Here is a 22,256-nt window from a genome sequence, read left to right as displayed (position 1 = left end):
CTTGCCTCTGCTCCCTATGCCCTGCTCACATGGATTCTCATCATTTCTAAGGCTTAGAGAAAACACTTTCATGTTTCTAGGACTTCATATAATTGGCCCCTTCTCAATGCTCCTTTCAAGAAGCATCCCTTGCACACCCTAACCAGTAGCTTCTTCCCTGGTCGTCTCTCTTACTGGATCCTAATTCTTACAATGACATACCATCATTCTTCCATTCATTTTTGTTGTTGTTGTTTAAAAGTAAATTCTTTATTAAGTATAATTTATATGCCGTAAAATTCGCCCCTTTAAAGTTTACAAATCAGTGGTTTCTAGTATATTCACAAGGTGTGCAATCATCACCATTATCTAATTCCAGAACGTTTTCATCATTCAAAAAGAAAGAGTCACTCCCAAATCTCCCTTCCTAGAAACCCCTGGAAACCACTCATCTGCATTCTATATCTATGGATTTGTCCATTCTGGACATTTTATATAAATGGAATACTATAATATGTGGTCTTCTGTATCTGGCTTCTTTCACTCAGCATAATGTTTTCCAGTTTCCTCTATGTTGTAGCCTGTATCAGAATTTTATTCCCTTTTATAGCTGAATAAATTCCATTGTATGGATATACCACATTTGTTTATCCATTCATCAGCTGGTGGGTAATTGGGTTCTTTCTACTTTTTGATAATTATGAATAATGCTGCTATGAACATTCACGTACAAATGACATTTATTTGTACATGAATGACATTTGTGTGACATTTATTTTCTTCTATTCACTTGTTCTTTTTCTGTCTCCACAATTACGATGAAATGTCCATGAGGTCAAATTCCTCATCTGTCTCATTTACTGCTGTTTCCCCAAAGCCCTGAGACAGAGTCTGGCGACTAAACATTTGATAAGTGAATAGAAAAATAACAAAACAGTGAAGCAGATATTATAGAACATATATATATATATTTTTTGCGGTACACGGGCCTCTCACTGCTGTGGCCTCTCCCGTTGCGGCGCACAGGCTCCAGACGCGCAGGCTCAGCGGCCATGGCTCACGGGCCCAGCCGCTCCGCGGCATGTGGGATCTTCCCGGACCGGGGCACGAACCCGTGTCCCCTTCATCGGCAGGCGGACTCTCAACCACTGTGCCACCAGGGAAGCCCTATAGAACATATTTTTAAAACCAACTTTATTGTTACAATAAATGTCATTCATTACATACAAACCTTACACCCAATAAAACATACACACTTCAAGTGTACCATTTCATGAGTTTTGACAAATGTAAATACTTGTATAACTACCACCATAATCAAGATAAAAAACATGACAGTGAAGATGTAAAACCTTTACATAACCTTAAAATATTCCCTTGTGCCCCTCCCAGTCCATGTTTAGCCCCCAGTCCCATCCCTAAGTAAACAGTGATCTGCTTTCTATCGCTTGACAAGATCTGCCTTTGCTAGAATTTCATATAAATTGAATCACATACTATGTGTTCTTTTGCATCTCAAGTCTTTTGCTTAACATCTTTCTGATACTTATCCTTCTTCTTTCATGTATTGGTAGTGTGTTCCTTTTCATGACTGAGTAGTATTCCACTGGAAGTATATGCTACAATTTATTTATCCATTCATCTGATAAGGAATATTAGGATGTTCCCAGTTTTTGGCTTATGAATAATGTGTCTATGAACATTTTAAACCCAAGAGTGGAATTGCTGCCTCAGTGGAAATTGCTGTTTAACTTTATAGAAGCTGCTCAACTTCTGCCCAAAGTAGTTACACTACTTTATATTCCCATCAACAATACATGAACTTTCCAGTAGCTCCCCATCCTCATCACACTTGATATTATCTATTTTTTAATTTTAGTCATCTGGGTGGATATGTATTGGTATCTTTTTCTGGGTTTCATTTGAAATTTTTTGATGGCTTCATGATATTAAGCATCTTTTCATGTGATTTTTGGCCTTGGGTGAAGTATCTGTTCAAATCTTTTGCTGACTTTTTTTTGAGTTGTTTATTTTCTTAAAGTGCTTTTTATATATTCTGGTTATAAGTCCTTAGTCAGATACATGTATGGCAAATATTTTCTCACACTTTGGCTTGCTTTTTTTCATTTTCCTAATGGTCTTTCAAAGAGTAAAGTATTTTAAATTTGGTGCAATCGAATTAATCATTTTTTTCCTATTTTCCTTTATGGATTATGCTTTTGTGTCCCATTTAGTAAGTTTTCTGCCTATGTCAGGATCACAAAGATTTTTTTTCCTGTTTTCTTCTAGAAGTTTTATAGTTTTAGCTTCTATGTGTAGGTCTAGGTGGGCTTTGAATTAATGTTGTGCATGATATAAAGTAAGGGTTGAGACTCATTCATCTGTACCCATTTGGTCCAACATCATGTGCTGAAAAGATTATTCTTTTCCCATTTAATTCCTTGGCTCCTTGTTGAAAATCAATTTATCATACATGTGTACCTCTATTTTTGAATTCTTACTTCTGTTCCATTGATCTACATGTCTATCCTTATATCAATACCATACTACCTTGATTACTATAGATTTGTAGTGAGTCTGGAAATCTGGTAGTATAAGTCCTCCACTTTTGTTCTTTTTACAACTTATTTTGCTAGTCTAAGTATTTTGCATTTCTATATAAATTCTAGAAAATCTTATGAATTTCTACAGAAAATCCTCATAGGATTTTAGTTGGAATTGCATTGACTGGGGAGGTCAGTTTGGGGAGAATTCATACATTAAAAACATTAAGACTTTCAATCCATGAGTATGTTATATCTCTCAGAGATTTTTTAAGGTCTTCCTCAATTTTTTTCAGCAATATTTTATAGTTTTAGATACTCAGCTCTTATACCTATTTTAATGTATTTATCCCTAGGTATCTCATGTTTGTATGCTATTATTTTTAAATTTTAATTTCTAATTATTCATGTTAGCATATAGAAATAGAATTGACTTCCTATATGGACCTTGTATCCTGCTGTCTTGCTAGACTCACTTATTACTTATAGTAGCTTTTTAAAAGATTCCTTTTAATTTTCTCTATGATCATGTCATCTGAAAATAAAGTTTTACTTCTTCTTTTCCAATCTGTATGCCTTTTATTTCATTTTCTTGACTTCCACTGTCAAGGACTTCTCAAATGATGTCAAATAAGAGTGAAGAAAGTAGACATCCTTGTCTTATTCCTGAACTAGAGGAAAAACATTCAGGCTTACACTCTTAAACATGGTGTTACCTGTAGGGTTTTTGTAGATGTCCTTTATCAATGTGAAGAAATTCCCCTTCTATTCCTACTTTGCTGAGGTTTTTTTTTTTTTTTTAATCATGAAAGTACATTGAAAATGTCAAATGAATGTGCTGTGTTGATATTATGGTTTTCTCCTTTATTCTGTTGATAAGGTGTATTACACTGATTGATTTTCAAATGTTAAACTACCTTGGCATTCCTGGGATAACTCCTACTTGATCATGATGTAGTACTCCTTATATATATTATAAAGTTTTACTTACTAAAATTATGTTAAGAACTTTTGAGTCTGTATTCCAGTAGTTTTCTTCTCTTACAATATCGTTGTCAAGTTTTGATGTCAAAGTGATTCTGACCCTACAAAATAAGATGGGAAGAGCTTCCTCTTCTATTTTCTGAACTAGTTTTTTAGTATTGGTTAATTTCTTCCTTAAATGATTGATAGTGTCCATGAGTGAAGTCATCTGGGCATAAAGTTTTCTTTATAATAAGGGTTTCTTTAAAATATGAATTTAATTTCTTTAACATATATAGGACTATTCATATTTTCTACTTTTTGGTTTCAGCTTTGCTTATTTGTGTCTTTCAAGAAAGTTTTCTAACCTCCATACTGTATTCCACAGTGGCTGCACCAATTTACATTCCCACCAACAGTGTGTAAAGGTTCCTGTTTTTCCACATCCTCGTTAACATTTGTTATTCATGTTCTTTTTGATGATAACCATTCTGACAGGTGTGAGGTGATACCATGTTTTGGTTTTGATTTGCATTTCCCTGATGATTAGCCATATTGAGTATCTTTTCATGTGCCTGTTGGCCATCTGTATTTCCTCTTTGGAAAAATGTCTATTCAGTTCTTCTGCTCATTTTTTAATTGGTTTGTTTGTTCTTTTGATGTTGAGTTGTATGAGCTGTTTATATATATGTTGGATATTAATCCTTTATCTATCATATCATTTGCAAATACTTTCTCCCATCCAGTAGGTTGTCTTTTCATTTTTTTGACAATTTCCTTTGCTGTGAAAAAGCTTTTACGTTTAATTAGGTCCCATTTGTTTATTCTTGCTTTTGTTTCCTTTGCTTTAGGAGATGGATCCAAAAATATATCACTGTGATTTATGTCAAAGAGTGTTCCGTCTTTGTTTTCCTCTAGGCATTTTATAGTATCCAATCTTACATTTAGGTCTTTAATCCATTTTGAGTTTATTTTTGTATATGGTGTTAGAGAATGTTCTAATTTCATTCTTTAACATGTAGCTGTCCCGTTTTCTCAGCACCACTTATTGAAGAGACTGTCTCTTCTCCATTGTATATTCTTGCCTCCTTTGTCATAGATTAATTGACCATAAGTGCATGGGTTTATTTCTGGGCTTTCCATCTTGTTCCATTGATCTATATGTCTGTTTTTGTGCCAATACCATACTGTTTTGATTACTGTGGCTTTGTAATATAGTCTGAAGTCAGGAAGCATGATTCTACCATATGACCCAGAAATTCCACTTCTGGATATATATCTGAAAAAAAGACAAAAGCATTAGTTTGAAAAGATGTGGGTACCCCAATGTTCATAATAGCATAATTTATAATTACCAAGATATGAAAGCAGTCTAAGTGCCCATCAACAGATGAATGGATGAAGAAGTGGTGGTATATATACACAATGGGATATTACTCAGCCATTAAAAAGGAACAAAATTGGGTCATTTGCAGAGACATGAATGGACTTAGCGGGCATTATGCTCAGTGAAATGAGTCAGACAGAGATAGATAATCACTGTATGGTATCATGAGGAATCTAAAATATACAACAAACTACTGCAGATAACAAAAAAAGAAGCAGACTCACAGATAGAGAGAACAAACTAGTGGTTACCAGTAGTGGGGAGGGGCAATATAGTGGTGAGGTAGTGGGAGGTACAAATTATTGGTTGTGAGATAAGCTCAAGGATGTATTGTACAACATGGGAAATATAGCCAATATTTTGTAGCAACTGTAAATGGAAAGTAACCTTTAAAAATTGTATGAAAATTTTTTAAAAAGGAAATTGTCTATTTCAATTAAATTTTAAAATTTGTTGACAAAGCATTGTTCAAAATACTTTGCTACTCTTTTACTGTCTATAGAATCTTTAATAATTTAGGATCCAGTGATGTCCCCTATTGCATTCCTAATATTGATAATTTGTGTCTCTTCTCTTTATTTCTTAATCAATCTAGCTAATAGTTTATTAATTTTGTTGATTTTTCAAAATTTTTGGTTTAATTCATTTTTCTCTATTGTTTATCAATTTTCTATTTTATTGATGTCTGCTCTTTATTATTTTCTTCTACTCATTTTGAGTTAATATTCTCTTCTTTATCTAGATTCTTAATGGAATACTTGGTTCATTGATTTTGAGCCTTTTAAAAAAATCTTTTTATACCATTTAAAGCTATAAATCCCTGTTTTATATATTATGTTTTCATTTTAGTTTAGTTCAAAATATTTTCTAATTTCTCATATGATTTTGGTTTTGACCCATAGATTATTTAGAAGTATTTTCCTTAATTTCCAATTATCTGGGAATTTTCCACACATTGTTCTGCTATTGATTTCTACTTTGATTCTAGAAAGAATGCTGAAAGAACATAGTATGATTTTAAATCTTTTAAATGTACTGAAAGCCTCTTTTTGGAGTTCAGCATATGGTTTATCTTGGTGAATATTGCATATGTCCTTGAAGTGCATGTATATACTGCTGTTGTTTGTTGGAGCAGTCTATAAATGTCACTTAGGTCAGATTCGTTAAAAGTGTTGTTCATGTTTTCCGTATATTTACTGATTTTCTGTCTACTTCTATTGATTATTGAAAGAGTGCTGGAGTTTCCAACTATGGTTGTAAATACGTGGCTTTCTTTGTGAAGTTCTGTCAGGTTTTGTTTCATGAAGATCAGTTTTGAAGCTCTGTTATTTAGGATTGTTATGGCATCTTGATGACTTGACCCCAATATCATTATATGATGTTCCTCTTTATCCCTGTTAACATTCCTTGTTCAGAAGTCTATTTGGCTGATGTCAATATAGCCACTGCAGCTTTCTTATGATTGTTGTTTACATGCTATAACTTTTTCCTGCCTTCGACTTTCAGCCCATTTGTGTCTTCATATTTAAAATAGGTTTCTGGTACATAATATATAGTTGGGGTTTGCACTTTTTTATTCTAGTCTGAAAGTCTCTGCCTTTTAATTGTAACTTTTAGGTCACTTACAATTGATGTATTATTTACATGTGTGCATAAGTCTACCATCTTGCTATGTGTTTTCTATTTGCACCATCTGTTCTTTGTTCCTCTTTTCCTTCCTTCTTTTGGATTATTTGAGTATTTTTAAGGGTTCCATTTTTTCTCCATTATTTTTTTATTTTTATTTTTTTGGCTGCACTGTGCAGCTTGCAAGATCTTAGTTCCCCAACCAGGGACTGAAGCCGGGCCCTCAGCAGTGAAAGCATAGAGTCCTAACCACTGGACTGCCAGGGAATTACCTCTCTATTATTGATATATTAGCAATGCTTTATTTTTAAAAGTTACTCTATGGTATACATTATATATCTTTAATATATCACAGCATAACTTCAAATAATACATTAGCACTTCCTGAACCTTACGACAACATACTTCTATTTTCTCCTTCCCATTTTTTGTGCTACTTTTATCATAGATTTACTTCAACATATGTTATTAACTTCCTGATAATGTATTACTGTTTTTATTTTAAACAGGCAATTATCTTTTAAAGAAATTTAAAATGAGAAATATTTTTTTTTATTGAAGTATAGTTGATTTACAATATTGTGTTAGTTTCAGGTGTACAGCATAGTGATTCCTTTTTTTTTCAGATTATATTCCATTATAGGTTACTACAAGATTCTGGGTATAATTCCCTGTGCTTTACAGTAAATCCTTGCTGCTTATCTATTCTACATATAGTAGTTTGTATCTGTTAATCCCATACTCCTAATTTGTTCCTCCCATTTGGTAACCATAAGTTTGTTTTCTATGTCTGTGAGTCTATTTCTGTTTTGAATGTGGATTCATTTGTATTATTTTTTAGATTCCACATATAAGTTGTATCATATGGTGTTTGTCACTCTGAGTATTCTCTAGGTCTATCCATGTTGCTGTAAGTGGCAATATTTCACTTTTTTGTGGCTGAGTAATAGTCCATTTGTATATGTATACCACATCTTCTTAAGCCAATTGTCTGTTGATGGGCATTTGGGTTGCTTCCATGTCTTGGCTATTGTAAATAGCCATCATTATTTCCAGTGTTATTTATTCATTGGTACATTCATTTTGTATCTTTTGCAGTGCAGGCCTTTCAGTGACAAATTCTCTCAACTTTTCTATGTCTGAAAACGTCTCAATTTTGTCTTCATTTTTGGAAGATATTTTTCCTGGCTCTAAAATTCTATATTAACTGTTTGTATTTCCTTTCAGCCCTTTGAAAATGTCATTTCATTTTTTTCTGGATTACATAGTTTTTGCTTGTTTATTTGGGTTTTTTATTCTGGATTGCATAGTTTTTGACATGAAGATTTTTGTCATTTTTATCTTTATTCCTCTGAATTTAATAAGTCTTTTTTCCGTTCTGCTTGTAAGGTTTTGTTCCTTTGGTATTTATTTTCAGTATTTGATTATGATGTGCCTTGGTATGGTTTTCTTTGTGTGTATCCTGCTTGGGGTTCATTGAGTTTCTTCAGTCTGCAATTTATAGTTTTCATTAAATTTGGAAAATATTTGAATCTATTCTCTTCCAATAATTTTCTCCTCACCATGATGCATATGTTAGACCACTAGATAGTATCCTATAATTCAATGGGATTCTGTTCATTTTTCTTTCTGAAATTTATTTTGGATTGTTTCTATAACTACATCTCCTGGATCACTAACTTTATTCTTTAGTATTTAATTTGCTGCATTTAAATTGCTAATCCTACCCAGTGAATTTTTAATTTCAGATATTGTCCTTTTCATCTCTAGAAGTTCCACTGGTTCTCTTTACATCTTTGATTTCTCTTCTCAGTATATTCAGGTTTTCCTTTAAATACTTGAAAATAGTTAAAATAACTCTTTAAACCTCCTTCTCTGCTAATTCCATCATCTTTATCATTTCTGGGCCTGTTTCTTTGATCATTTATTTTTTTTCCTGCTTCTGTGCCTGTCAGGTAATTTTTATTGGGTGCTGGACATTGTAAATTTTACATTTCAGGGATTAGATTTTGTTGTCTTCTTTTAGAGAGTTCTGGGGGGTGCATTTTACTTGCATGCAAGTCAGTTTCATCCCTTCTAGGCTTGTTTTTACTTTGTTATGGTGGGTCTACAATAGCCTTTAGTAAAATACTAATAGGTGTAGCCTTTTGGTGTGTGTGTGGGGGGGTCTCTACTGAATGACCCAAGTGATTGTTGAATCACCAGTGATAACTCTGGCTGGAATCAAATGATTCACAAGCCTGTATGAGCTCTGGGAACCTGTCAGCTCATGACTCACTGGTTGGTCTTTACCTGCCTCATGGATTTTCATCCTCTACATGTAAGTCCCTGTTTTTAGCAAAGACTCCAGGGTAACCCTGTGCAGATTTGGGGAACTCTTTTCCTACAAAGCCCCATCTTCTCTGGGACTCAGCCCTCAAATTCTCTGAACTCACATTTCAGTCTCCTCACCTCAACTCAGCAAGTCCTCTGAGCTCTGCTTGGGACCCCCTCCCTTCTCCACAGTCTGAATTATGCCTCCAGACATAGAGTCAGGGTGATCATAAGGCTTGTCTTGCTTGTTTTCATTCTCTCAGGGATCACAGATCTGCTTTGTCTGTTGTCCAGTGTCTGAAAACTGTTGTTTCATATATCGTGTCCAATTTTCCAATTATTGACGGCAGGACAGTAAATCAGTTCCCAGTTTTCCCATCATGACTGGAAGCAGAAATCTCTAACAGAACACATCTTTAAACAGAGTCAAATTTGATTATTTTATCACTAACCCTCACCCATTAGTAATTTATTCCAAATGTAATCTTATGTATACATTTGGTCAGAATATTATTGTTATGATTGTTGCTGTTATTGAAGTCATAAAAGAATTATAACTATCAATTATTAAATGTTTATTATTTGTCAGTTATGGTGCTAAGCATTTTTACCATTATTCTTTTCAGTATCACTATCTTAAAATTGAGGTAACTGAGAGTATGGGACAGTAATGGTAGAGTCAGGATTCAAGCTCAAGTACCATATTTTTGTAACCCACCCCACTTTGTTTTGCATTTACCAAACCTTTGGTGGCATGAGGAAGAGGAGGGAGGTATATGTGATTATGGTAGATAGAAGCTCTATACCATGTTTCTCAAATTGAGGTGAGATGAAAGGGTTATAGTTCCCCGGGTTCTATCTCAAAACATGTTTGTCATCATTTCTGAGCAGTTATATATGTAATCTGTATTTTATTTAAGTTCTCAAGGGGTTCTTATACACAAACATTTGAGAATCATTACCCTGACTGAACTGAGGATTTAATATGTTTCCTCATGTTATTCTTAGCACTAACTGCTTCCAAACGATCAAGGAATCTCTTTCTTTACTTGCACGCCTGCTGATCCCCACCACTCCACAATTCCACCATCAAATATTTGAACTCCAAGACCTCCAGCATCCTCTATCCCACCAAATTAAAAAATAAAGAGGAATTTCCACCATAAAATCTGTTCCATGGTGAAAAACTGTTTCCTGGCCATTATCTATACCTGTTTTTTGTCATTTGCATTTAAATATAGTGACTTTCTTGTTAGAAAAACCCCACCAGTCGCAAGCTTCCAATTAGCCTCTGATACCCTCTGCTTTGAATCATAAAGCTTCTAACTACAAAGTCATGCTTATATCAAAACATAATGTTTTAAACTTTGGATTGAGGCATTCGACTCTATAGACTTTAGTTTCCATGTTTTTCAAATTAGTGGGTTAGATACTTGAAGGCTCTTGCAGCTCTAAAATTTTATTATTTAAAATATTAAATTTTTTAATAGCAAAAATGTATCCGTGTCTTTGCTTTGTTTTTAAACTACTTTAAAGAGATTTTGTTTCTAAAATTATATTCTCTGCAATTAATACTACAAGTCACAAGAGTGCACGGTAGCATTTCCTGGCAACCCCAAATGGCAAAAATGCACCATGAAACAGCCTTTCCTCTTCTGAAATGCTCATTCAGGCTCTTTGAAGTGTACAGCATGACTTACAAAATTTGGTTTGTCAAGGTGGAGATTTATTGATCAAGGTGTAGCCAAACAATCAAAGGAAATGCTGAGTGTTTGTCTTTTTTAAAAAAATCCATCTCAAAGTCAAAACCAACCAAGAACATTTTGTATTGAGAATGGCCAAGCAAAGAAAAACATAGAGCTTTCTATCTGTGGTAAGAAGAGGTTTTGTCTGTCTCCTTTTTATTTAAATGGGAGTGTTTGGGTTATAAGATGCTATGGATTGTTGAGTAGCTCTTACTTAAAGTGTAGCATAGAGGGTATTTAATTACTCCTCTGTGAGGGGCATGATGCATTTTAAAGGCTGGACCCGGGTTTTCTTACCAAGGATGTAGAAACCAGTAACAGAACTTAGTATTTATAATTTTGTCCCTGGCTCACTAAGGCAGCCCTAGCCAGCTGTGCAGTCAAAGTTACTGCATTTATTTGATCAGAAAATGATCACTGTGTACTATAAAAGCATCATTCATTTCTTATTACCATTGATCTCCAGAGAGTTTCACTCAGACCTTGGCAGGAATTTCAAATGGCAGGTGGTGGGGCTATATTTTTCTATGATTAATCGTATAGTCCAAATTCAGTGAATACAGTTCATTAAAGAGAGCAGACTTCCTATTAATGAATGCTTAGTGCCAGAATTCAAGACTCAGAAGTTCCAGACCTAGAAATAAGGCAGACACTGGATTCTAAAAGAGGAGCTGTTACCCAAGGGCATCCCTGGAGAAACTCTTGCCAGATTCCTTCGGCACATATTGGAGTACGACCCATCAAGAGCTAGTTCACTTCAATGTTATGCATTTCATATTTCATCCACTGTAAGGGCTTTATAGCCAAATATGACTGTGAAGACACAGGACCTAATTTTTAACACTCAAATTATCCACTGTTTGTTCAACCCTAACAAACTTGTCAGAGGCTGTCCGAAAAACTCGGTCTGAGAACCAAGTATGGAATGATGACGTCACTTTATCCAACCAGATGCGTTTCAACTATAGAAAATGGTCTTGCAAAACTCTGTTCATATTTAAAGACTTAATTAGGTCTCCTCCCCATTCCCATAACTTTATTTGCCCTTCTTTGCTCCTCAGGCAGCCTCCAGACAGCCTCCTGGAATCAGTCTCATTTGTCTCATGTCCGTTCTGTACACAACCTCTTGATTACAGTGTTATAGGAAAGCGACGTCTGAAATCAGTGTCAGTTGTTTTCAATCTTTTATCTGAAGGAAAGGCCTCTTGTAATGGAATTGACTAGGTTAGTCCCTCAGTTTAGTGACTGATAACAACAAAGCTTTATTTCTCATTCATATTAGATACAGTTTTGAGTCATAGTGGCGGGGTGGGGGCAGGATGTTCTAATATCTTCTCACTCAGGAGCCAAGACAAATGGAGCCACTGTCACCACCTGGAGTGGCACCCAATCGGTGCAGCAGGGGGAGGGAACATAGCAAATCACACATTTTTTCTTAAAGGCTCTAAGAAGTGCTTCCACTTGCATTGCACATGGCCAAATCAAGCTACCTGATGGATGAGCAGAGAGATGTGATCCTACCACAGGCCCAGGAAGGGGAGACCTGAATATATTGGTGGACCACACAGACAACTACATAGTCTATCAGTCTGGTCACCAAACAGTACACTTTCTTTCTTATGCACAAAAATACCCTTGTCCCTTATGAAAGTTCCATTCAGGCAGGACATGAAGCTCAAGGTCCAGGATCTCTGAATGATGTAAGGTAGTCTCTACATCAAGTCTGTGTCCAGAACTGAAAAGACGAGGAAGCTGTTCATCACACATGCACTCTATAATGATGGCATAAGGACAGGGTAAGCTTAATAAATGCTCCCATGCATAAAGGGGAAGGACACTAGTCTGTAGCAGTTCTGTAATCCTGCTGGGCAGACGTTATGAGGTTTCCCTCCCCAGAGGAAAGATTATGATCCCATTCTCTTGGAATTTCTCCCCTGTCCATTGTCCTTTGGGAACCCCATCTCTGTCCTCTAGGAGATTCTTCCTTTGCAAACATCCCCCTTGGCTACATTTAAATTGGGGAATAAGTCTTCCTTTGGAGAAGAACACCTTTCCCAGCTCACACTCTGCATGGACAGAGTTGGGACCCAAAAGGTGACTTGAAGTCTAGAACCATCACTTCCTCTTTTAGTCCCAGTGATGTATCCTTTACTATTACAACTTGCCTCCCAAACATGCCTTGTTACCTTTGTGATTCCAGCCAACAATTTGTGCTGATAGCCACACCCATCATTCATTTCAAAATACAATCCCCATATTTGCTGTATTTCCGTGCTTTCCTACTGCCTGCTTCCTTCTTTCTCAAAATAAATCACTACATCTTGAACCTATCAGGTGTTGGTGAGGGAATCACATCCTTATTTATTTTTTTCCCCTGAGATATTTGGCCCACTTGATAGGATTCACTGGATCTTTAGTTGACACCTTAATCCAGTCAAAAATTCAACCATTAGGTATGATGGCTACACCCTTCATCTGACTCTTGCCACAGACTGAGTTTTTACTTTTGACCTTTACGGTTCCAAGATTTGAACATGTGGAGCATGTAGTTGAGAAGCAGTTGTCCCTTCCAACCTTATGAGTCTTTGAATTCATGGACCCCTTTTTCTTTCCTTTCCTGTTTGCAAACTGACCAATTCTTTTATGAGTTCATCTCATACTTGGAATACCTTGCCAAGTGCAGCCAATAGCAATCTTTATACTCTAACCATATTCTGTTTTCCAACCTATTCACCTAAGTGTGCATCATATCATTAGGGATGGGATGTGCTTCCCAATGTCACGACAGGTGACAATCTGCCAAACATTTTTCTACTCCCTAATGTGGATCACCATCTCCCCAACCTCTGACTACAGTTTCTTTGCTACTTCCTAGTGACTGCTGACCCAATGCCACAGATTTTAGGTTTGGATTACAGCAGCAGCTCAATGCAAGGTGACAATTTCTGTATGAGTGAGTATGGGCTATGTGTACTGCAGTAACAAGCATCCTTAAATCTCAGTGTCTTAAAAAAACAAACACTTATTTTCTGCTTATATCACATGTCCATTTCCAGTTAGCAGATGTCTCTGCCCCATGTAGCTCTCACTGAGGGACCCACAGTCATGAAGCTTTGACAATCTGAAATATCTCCAGTAACCATGACAGGGAAGTGAAGGAAGCACATGTTTCATCTTCCTAGAAATGGCCAGGCAGCACTGCTATTCACATTTCTTTGGCCAAAGAAGACATGTGACATTAATTGACTTCAAGTATGGGAGTGCCAGCCTGCTAAGTTTCTGAAAAGGAGGAAGGTGCTCAAACTATAGATTTCTACCTCATCACTGTTATTCCCTAGCCCCCTCCCACAGGCTCCATGTTTTAAAGGATTTTTACCAGCCAAACCACATTAATTATGTGATAGTCTCTCCACTTAAAGTATTCAAAGACTTACAGGTGCAAATACAGATGTAGCTCTCTAAATAGTTACTGAATATCAAAACTATCTGAGGCTTCCCTGGTGGCACAGTCGTTAAGAATCCGCCTGCCAATGCAGGGGACGTGGGTTTGAGTACTGGTCCAGTAAGGTCCCACATGCCGCAGAGCAACTAAGCCTGCGTGCCACAACTACTGAGCCCGCGTGCCACAACTACTGAAGCCCACGCACCTAGAGCCTGTGCTCTGCAACAAGAGAAGCCACCGCAGTAAGCCCGTGCACCACAACAAAGTGTAGCTCCCCCTCACCACAACTAAAGAAAGCCCGTGCACAGCAATGAAGACCCAACACAGCCAAAAATAAATAAAATTTAAAAAAATAAATTTATAAAAAAAAGTTTTTAAAACTATCTGTGTAACCTTATTGAAAATTAATGTACAATTTCCATTAGGCTGTATAAAATCATGAACATGGCCCATGAACCCACATAATTGCCTCTGGGACCCTAGAAATTTATGTGCCTTGGGAAGGTGGCCATTATTACGTCTTTATCAAGTAGGTCCTGTGCACAGAATTTTCTAGGAAGAAGAAAAAGAGCTGAAAGGGAAGGAAAAAGGGCAGAGAGAGTAATCTAATTTATAATTTTACCTGGCCCTGTCTACACCCACCAGTACCCCTACTAGCTCAAATGGCCATGTTCTTCTGAGTGCATTATACTCCCCCTCCCTCCCTCCTCCTCCCCTCCCTCCCCCTCCTCCCCTCCCTCCCTCCTCCTCCCCTCCCTCCCCCTCCTCCCCTCCCTCCCCCCTCCTCCCCTCCCTCCCCCTCCTCCCCTCCCTCCCTCCTCCTCCCCCTCCCTCCTCCTCCTTCTTCTCTCTCTCTCCCTCCTCCTCCTTCTCTCTCTCCCCCCCTCCCTCCCTCCATCCCTCCATCCCCCCTCCTCCTCCCCCTCCCTCCTCCTTCTTCTCTCTCTCTCTCCCCCCTCCTCCTCCTCCTCCTCCTCCTCTTTCTCTCTCCCCCAACTTCCTCCTTCCCTCCGTCCCTATAATCTCTGCTGTTCTTCCACCATGGTGATTAAAAGCAAACAGGAGCCACCGTCTCTCTGAGCATTAAAGCCAAAAAGAGGCAGCTGAGACAGTGTAGAGCTGCAGTCATCTAAACTATTATATACTTGTAAAGGAAGCCTCACTTCTCCTCCTGTGTGTGTCTCCTTTACTCTCACACTACCACCCCACACATAGCACAACACTCCTGATGCCAGAGGTGTGGGTTATTTCCCCCCACCACAAGCAATTCTCTGCAGCATCAGCTGGATGTCTTACAATTTAACTCAGTTCTGATGCTATCTACCTGGAGGTAGCATCAGCTCCCACAGGGTCAGGGCTCAGTCCTACAAGACATGCTTCTGACCAATCAGCTATAAATCAAAGGTCCCCACGACCCCTTCCTTGGGTTTGATTATTTGTTATAATGTTTCACAGAACTCAGGAAAAGAGTTTATTTACTGTTTACTAGTTTATTACGAAAGAATATGATGAAGTATAGAGATGAATATCCAGATGGAAGACATGCACAGGGCAAGGTGTGGGAAAGGGCATGGAGCTTCCACACTCTCTCCAGATGCTCCACTCTCCCAGCACCTCCATGCATTCACCAACCCAGAAGCTCTCCAAATCCAGAGCTTTGGGGATTTTTATGGAGGCTTCATCATGCCAGCATGATTGATCATTAACTCCATTTCCAGCCCCTCTCCCTTCTCTGGAGAATAGGAGGTGGGGCTGAAAATTCCAGGCTTCTAATCATGGTTTGATCTTTCTGATGCCTAGCACCTGTCCAGGAGCTCACACGAGTCACCTCATTAGAATAAAAGACACTGCTGTGTCTTTTAATTCCAAGGGATTTAGGAACTTTGTGTCAGGAGCCAGGGTCAAAGACCAATCTTAGAACAAAAGATGCTCCTAGGATTCTTATCACTTAGGCAATTACGAGGGATTGGGGAGCTCAGTGCCAGGAACCAGGGGCAGAGAACAATCTATGTATTTTCTATTCTCTCACAGTATTCAATACTGACTTGAAAATGCTGACTTAAGAAAATAGTATGTTTGCTTCTCTCCATTTCCAATTAGCTTTATTCCTTGTTTAGAATATTTCTGAGAAAATACCAAAGATCAGTAACCCAAACTACATACATCATACATGGCCTTTTAGCATCATTTGACACAGCTGGTTACTCCCTTCTTCTCAAAACACTTTCATCGTGTGGCTTCTGGGACAACCCTCTCTCTTGATTCTCCTCTGACTGTACAAGCCACTGCTTTTCCATCTTCTTTGCTGATTTCTGTACATCCCCCTCGCCTCTTAGTGGTGTGACCCCCACAGGATTCCAGTCCAGGGAACTCTTGTCAAGCTATACTCACTCCACAGGCGACTTCACCTGGTTTATTGGCTTTGAAAACCATCTCTGCATTGAGGACTCCCCGGTTTCTATCCCAAATCCAGACTTCTGCTGTGAACTCCACATTCTTATATCCAACTGCCTACCTGACACCTCCACTTGGGTGTCTCATGGTCATCTCAAACCTAGCAAAGCCAAAAACTCACATTCTGGTTTCATCTCAAGAATCTGGTCCCCTGAGTGCCCACCACCACCACTTCTTAGCAAAAGAGAACTTCATCCTTCATGCTCAGACTATAAACCTCAAAGGCATTCTGATGCCAAAATTCAGCCTCTGTACCCCAGTACCAAATTAAATTTTGGCGACAGAGTTTTTGGGTGAAGTAGAAAAGAACAGCTTTATTGCTTTGCCAGGCAAAGGGGGCCACAGCGGGCAAATGCCCTCAAAACAGTGTGTCCCAACACTGGGGAGTTTGTGAGGAGTTTTATAGTCAAGAGGCAGTGTTGCTGGTAAGGATCAGGGTGCACACACGGCTTGCATTCCTTCAATCTAGAGATCTTGCATCAGGTGGTCTCGTGATCTGTGGTTCTCAGGGTTATTGAACTGTGACCTTCCCTCTGGAATATCTTCCAGGTGGTGGAGGTTTTAGTTGTGCAGAAGAGATCAAAGATATCGTTATGTGTATCCCTTTAGGTGGAACCAGGACCCTACCCCAAGGCTGCACTACTGTTTCTTGACTACTCCTCCCTTGTCTCTGCATCCCCTCCCTTCCCTGATTAGCAACTGTTTGAACCTGCCCTTTGGGACTCAGGGAAGGGGACACAGAAAGGCTTTTGTGCCCAAGAGCCCCACAACATCCTGCTCAGTTTCAGTTCTTGATGTGTCTCTTTCTATCATATCTTCTGTAGAACACACCTAGACATTTTACTTGTTCTTCTTCAGAATATATCCAGAATCCAAATTCCGTACCACCTCCATCTCCACCACCCTGGTGCAAGCCACCATCTCTCACTTGCATTGTTGCATTGGCTCCCTGATGGGTCTCCTTCCTCCCATCCTTGCCCTCCACACTCATTTCTTAACAAAACGGAAGTCAGAATGACCCTTTTTAAATGAGTTCAGATCAAGGCATACCGCTGCTCAAAACCCTCCTTTGGATTCCCCATCTCACTCAAAATAATATTCTAAATCCTTACTTACCCTGGCCAGCAAGACCGTGCACGCTCTGGCTTCCCTATCCCCTCTCACCTCACCTCTTTCCACTCTTTGCCTCCTTCACCTGCCTGAGCCACCCTGGAGCCCTGCCTGTCCTCAGCCATGCCAAGCACTCCCCCAACCCAGGGCTGTGCACTTGCTAGCCACCCAGTCTCTGCACAGATCTTCTGCACTTCTTCTAGGACCAAGTTCATCTGTAGGCTTCTAGTCTTCTCAGGGTGGTTTTTTTATGATCGCCCCACATATAATGCAACCCCTTCCCTCATTATCTATCCCCCTTGTTCTGCTTTGTGTTCTTTAGAGCCTTTGTACTACATATGTTTGCTGGTTTAGTCATCACGAGTCTCCTCCTATCAACATTAGCTCCATGAGGGCAGCTCTTTGCCTTTTGTGTTCACAATCCCAATGCCTAGAACAGCACCTGGAACAGAGTTAGTGCTCAGCAAATGCTTAATCAATGATTGGAGAAATATGTCAGCATGAGTTAAGAGGTGTGCCCTGAGGAATTATGTATTTAAAAAGATAAAGAGTCGATGTCTCCAAATGATGATCTTTTTATAAACTAGAGGGGCTTCAAAGTTATCCATAATCCAATGTCTCTGTGACTGACTTGTATTTCAGTTTATTCTCTTACATAGTAGAGAAAGGGTGGAATTACAGCCGGCAGGTCAGGCACCCATGATCACACATATCCTGAGCTCCAGCCACCCAAGACCTTGTTTACTATTCCCCAACATGCCCAGCCCTTCCCACTCTTTCAGAGCCCCCTGCCTGGAATGCCCAACCAACTCATTTGCCATGGCTCATCCCATTCCCAGCTCCAGTGCCACATCGTCAAGAGGCCCTCTCATTCCCCCAGCTGGCCTCAATCTCTCCCTTCTCTGTTTTTCCTTAGAGCTAAGCATCTATCCCTTTTCTATTTCTGTGATCTAATAACGTGTGTGCCTGCCTTTCTCAGTTTCTAGGGTCTGAGTCTTTGAGAGCTGTCTCCTATTCATGCCTGATTACCCGGTAGCGTTTTGAATGCAGGTAGCTGTAAAGATTTGTGAATTAAAACCCTGTAAGTTTGAAGTAGACTGACTCCCCACTTTCACTATTTAAGACCTTTTCCTGGGACCGGGGATATGATCCTCCTGTTTACTCAAAAGAGAATGGGCTGGGCTTCCCTGGTGACGCAGTGGTTGGGAGTCCGCATGTTGATGCAGGGGACGTGGGTTCGTGCCCCGGTCCGGGAAGATCCCGCATGCCGCGGAGCGGCTGGGCCCGTGAGCCATGGCCGCTGAGCCTGCGCGTCCGGAGCCTGTGCTCCGCAACAGGAGAGGCCACAGCAGTGAGAGGCCCGCCTACCGCAAAAAAAAAAAAAAAAAAAGAATGGGCTGTCATCGGCCCCACAGTGTCACCTGTGCAAACACTCATCCAGTGTCTCCAATACTAAATTTACAGGTAGCCACAGAAAAAGGTCTCCTCTGATGGACCATGGAAAAAAATTGTGCTCACGTACGAATGCTTAGAGAAGGGGGAAATTAAATAAGATGGTCTTGCTAAGCTATCTAGAAGAGAATCTTTCAGAATAAAATTAAATTAGCATCAGAGATTCTAGTATCTAAGCCCTTGGATCACTTACTTTTTCCTTATAAATATTTTTGTATGTTCAGTGAACAGAGATGTCTCTGGCTCGTGTAAGATGAATAACTTTTAATCTTTTTCTTCAACTATGTACCAGGAAGACAAAAAAATATAACCTGTTTTTTCCCCATGGAGTAACAATTTAAGTCTCCAGAAATGTCTGTGCTACCCTTCATCTACTACTTCTAGTTTTCCACTGTCCTTGGTCCAAATGTTCCTCCTCCTACCAGTCTTAAGTCTCTTTAGCTGCAGTAGATATATGTGTGTGAATTTCAAAGGAGATACATTGCTAGTATTTGTTTTGCTTTTCCACTTTTCTCTGTATCTCTTCTCTGCTCTCAATTACCCCCTCCAAATCTTCCCTTACTTCGTAAAGTCGTGTGTGTGTGTGTGTGTGTGTGTGTGTGCACGTGCATATGTAGAGAAGACAGTCCTAACTTAAGAAGCTCCAGATTCTATGTACACTTGATGGATCAAAGGATTGTGTCTTTATCAAGATATCCCTATAAAACCATACCTCCTAAGACATATTTTGCAAAGTTTGTTGGGAGGCTGCCACATTTAAGAGAAGCATTAGTAAAATGATTACTCAGAAGTTAAGTCATCAGAATGTAGAAGGATATAGAACATACATTCAAGACTTGGATGTAAAAAAAAAAAAAAGAGAAACGCAACTCAAACTACCTCAACCAGAATAAGAATTTTAACTATTCAGATGACCAGTCTAAGCGTATCCCAGCTTCAGGCTTACTTAGATCCAGGTACTGAAACAACGTTGCCAGAAATCTCTCTCTCCTTCCCTCAGCTCTCTTTTACCCTTTGTTGGCATCAATTCTCGGGCTGATCTTCCCACAGGACGATGAAATGTCCATTAAGAACGCTGAGCCTGCAATCGACTAGATTAGTAGCTCCAACAGGAGATTGTCTTTTTTCAGTGGTTCTAGAACAAGTCCCAGGGAAATCTTCCACTTGCCCAGTTTTGGGATTTTTCTCACCAGTGAGCCAATGACTGTGGCCGGGGGAAGGAGGCTGAAGTCAGTCCCACCCGAACCACGTGGGAGAGGAGATGCCCCCCACCCATGGAAATTCAGATGCTATTACCAGGAGAGGGAATAGACATTATCAGACAAAAATGACACCTATCCATATGAAGTAGTGTACTTTATATGAAGAAACATGGAATGCATTGGAGAAGACTCAGTGGGGGAAGAGCACTTAGATATGACCCACGGGGATGCACCAGAACATGGGTGGGGGGGGGGCGTTGATCCAGGTGTGTCTGCTTCCAAAGTCTGCAGAGCCATTTAACTTGACAGCAAAAGCAAGGGGCGTTAAGGCAGCCTGACCCAAAGTTGAAGCCCACCACTGCCTCTAAGTAACTCAGCCAAGTTACTTAACTTCCTGGATGCCAGTTTCCCCCCAGTTCAAAGGATGGGTCTCAAGGATGTGGATGAGCCCGTGTTTGGGTCCCAGACAGCTCAGTGCTCAGCTCTGGGAGTCACTGCTCAGTGTCAGCCTCTCCCTTACCCCCTCCCCTTCCAGCATGTTGCACAGGGTTTTGTTTCAAGATTGCCTTCTGGGGAGGAAGAGTCTAATTTAATAACACTTGTTATTAAAGAATTCCTAACACTTCCTAGAGCTCGCTAATCACATGCATTAACAAGGACAGAGTATTGCCAATTCCAAACACCTGGAAGCTGCTTGAGGCACCCTCAGCTCATGACAGTGTGACAGCTGTGCAGGTTCTCTCTGAATTCATTGGAATGGCACCTCTGCAGTACAGAAACAGAGGAAGCCCTGGGACAAACAGAAAGAATCATCGTGTTAGATGGGCACTGGGAGAAGATGGAACACTATTAACTTGAGAAGACAGCAGTTCTCTTCTTACTATGGGAGATAATTTCTTGCTGGGCAGTTAGAGAACATAGGCCAGTGCCTGTTTCTCTTTCTGCTATCTTCCCTTTCCTTTCCTCATCTCAACATCCCCAAGGCTGGTGTTAGGCTGAGACTCAGAAGAGTGAGGCTCTCACCATCCCTCCTGTGGCAGTGGGGGAAGGTAGCATCTGACCAAAACACAGTCAGGCTCCTCCCTTCAGGACCACAGCTGGACCAGCTAATCTCCCTGGGAGTTTCTTTGCATGTGTCAGAAGCAAACTGAAGACATTGGTACTGAAGTTTGGTAAGGCCAATCCAGGACTACCACTAGGAGAGCTGGACTTCTCATCAGGAACTGTGATTCTCTGCTTTGCAAGGACATAAATACGTGTATGTATGTAAATACGTGTATGTGGTCATCAAGTCTTTCAGAAGAACCCAGGCAACTGGAAAAAAACTAAAATGCTGATGAAAAGGGATGGTTATGTATATTATGCTACATACCTGCAATGGAGCACTGCGTAATCATTTCAAAGAATGAGACATACTATATGTGGTAATATGGAAAGACTTCTAGGATATATTGCTATGTGGAAAATTCAACCTGCAGAACAGCAATAGCTTATGTAGGGTATATACAGTTTCATAAATAACAGTGCATGCATATACATTTATATGTTGATGTATGAACAGAAAAGAATGCTAGAATCTCTGGATTGTAGCTAGGCCCACACCTCCTAGAATAAAGACTACACTTCCCAGACTCCCTTGCAGCTAAGATTTGCCCAGTGGTGTGAGCATAAAATGATGTGTGCAACTTCTGGGCCTTAAGTGGAATGGCAATGTCCTGTGACACATCCCCTGCTGTGGAAGTGGTGGTGGGCTCTCTCCTATCATGTAGACAAGGGAAACTGTGAAACAGCAAGACAGAAGGAGCTTGGATTCCCACCCGAAAGGCAGTCATTACAGCCAGGATGGCCCACTGTGATGTGGGAGAGACATCAGCTCATTTCTTATTTATGCACCTCTATGTATGTTTCAGGGTCTCTGTTTAGCAGTGGTTTCTATCCTTATACGAGCAGAATATCCCTCAGATAGTTGACAGTGGTTACCTCTGAGGTATGGCATTGCAAGTGGACAAGTAGGGAGAAAGAGATTTTTACTACTTTACT

The sequence above is a fragment of the Leucopleurus acutus genome (genome assembly GCF_964270905.1).
Source record: "Leucopleurus acutus genome assembly, chromosome: 2".
Classification (NCBI taxonomy): domain Eukaryota; kingdom Metazoa; phylum Chordata; class Mammalia; order Artiodactyla; family Delphinidae; genus Leucopleurus; species Leucopleurus acutus.
The sequence above is the reverse complement of the archived record's forward strand: the minus strand, read 5'-3'. Positions refer to the sequence as shown.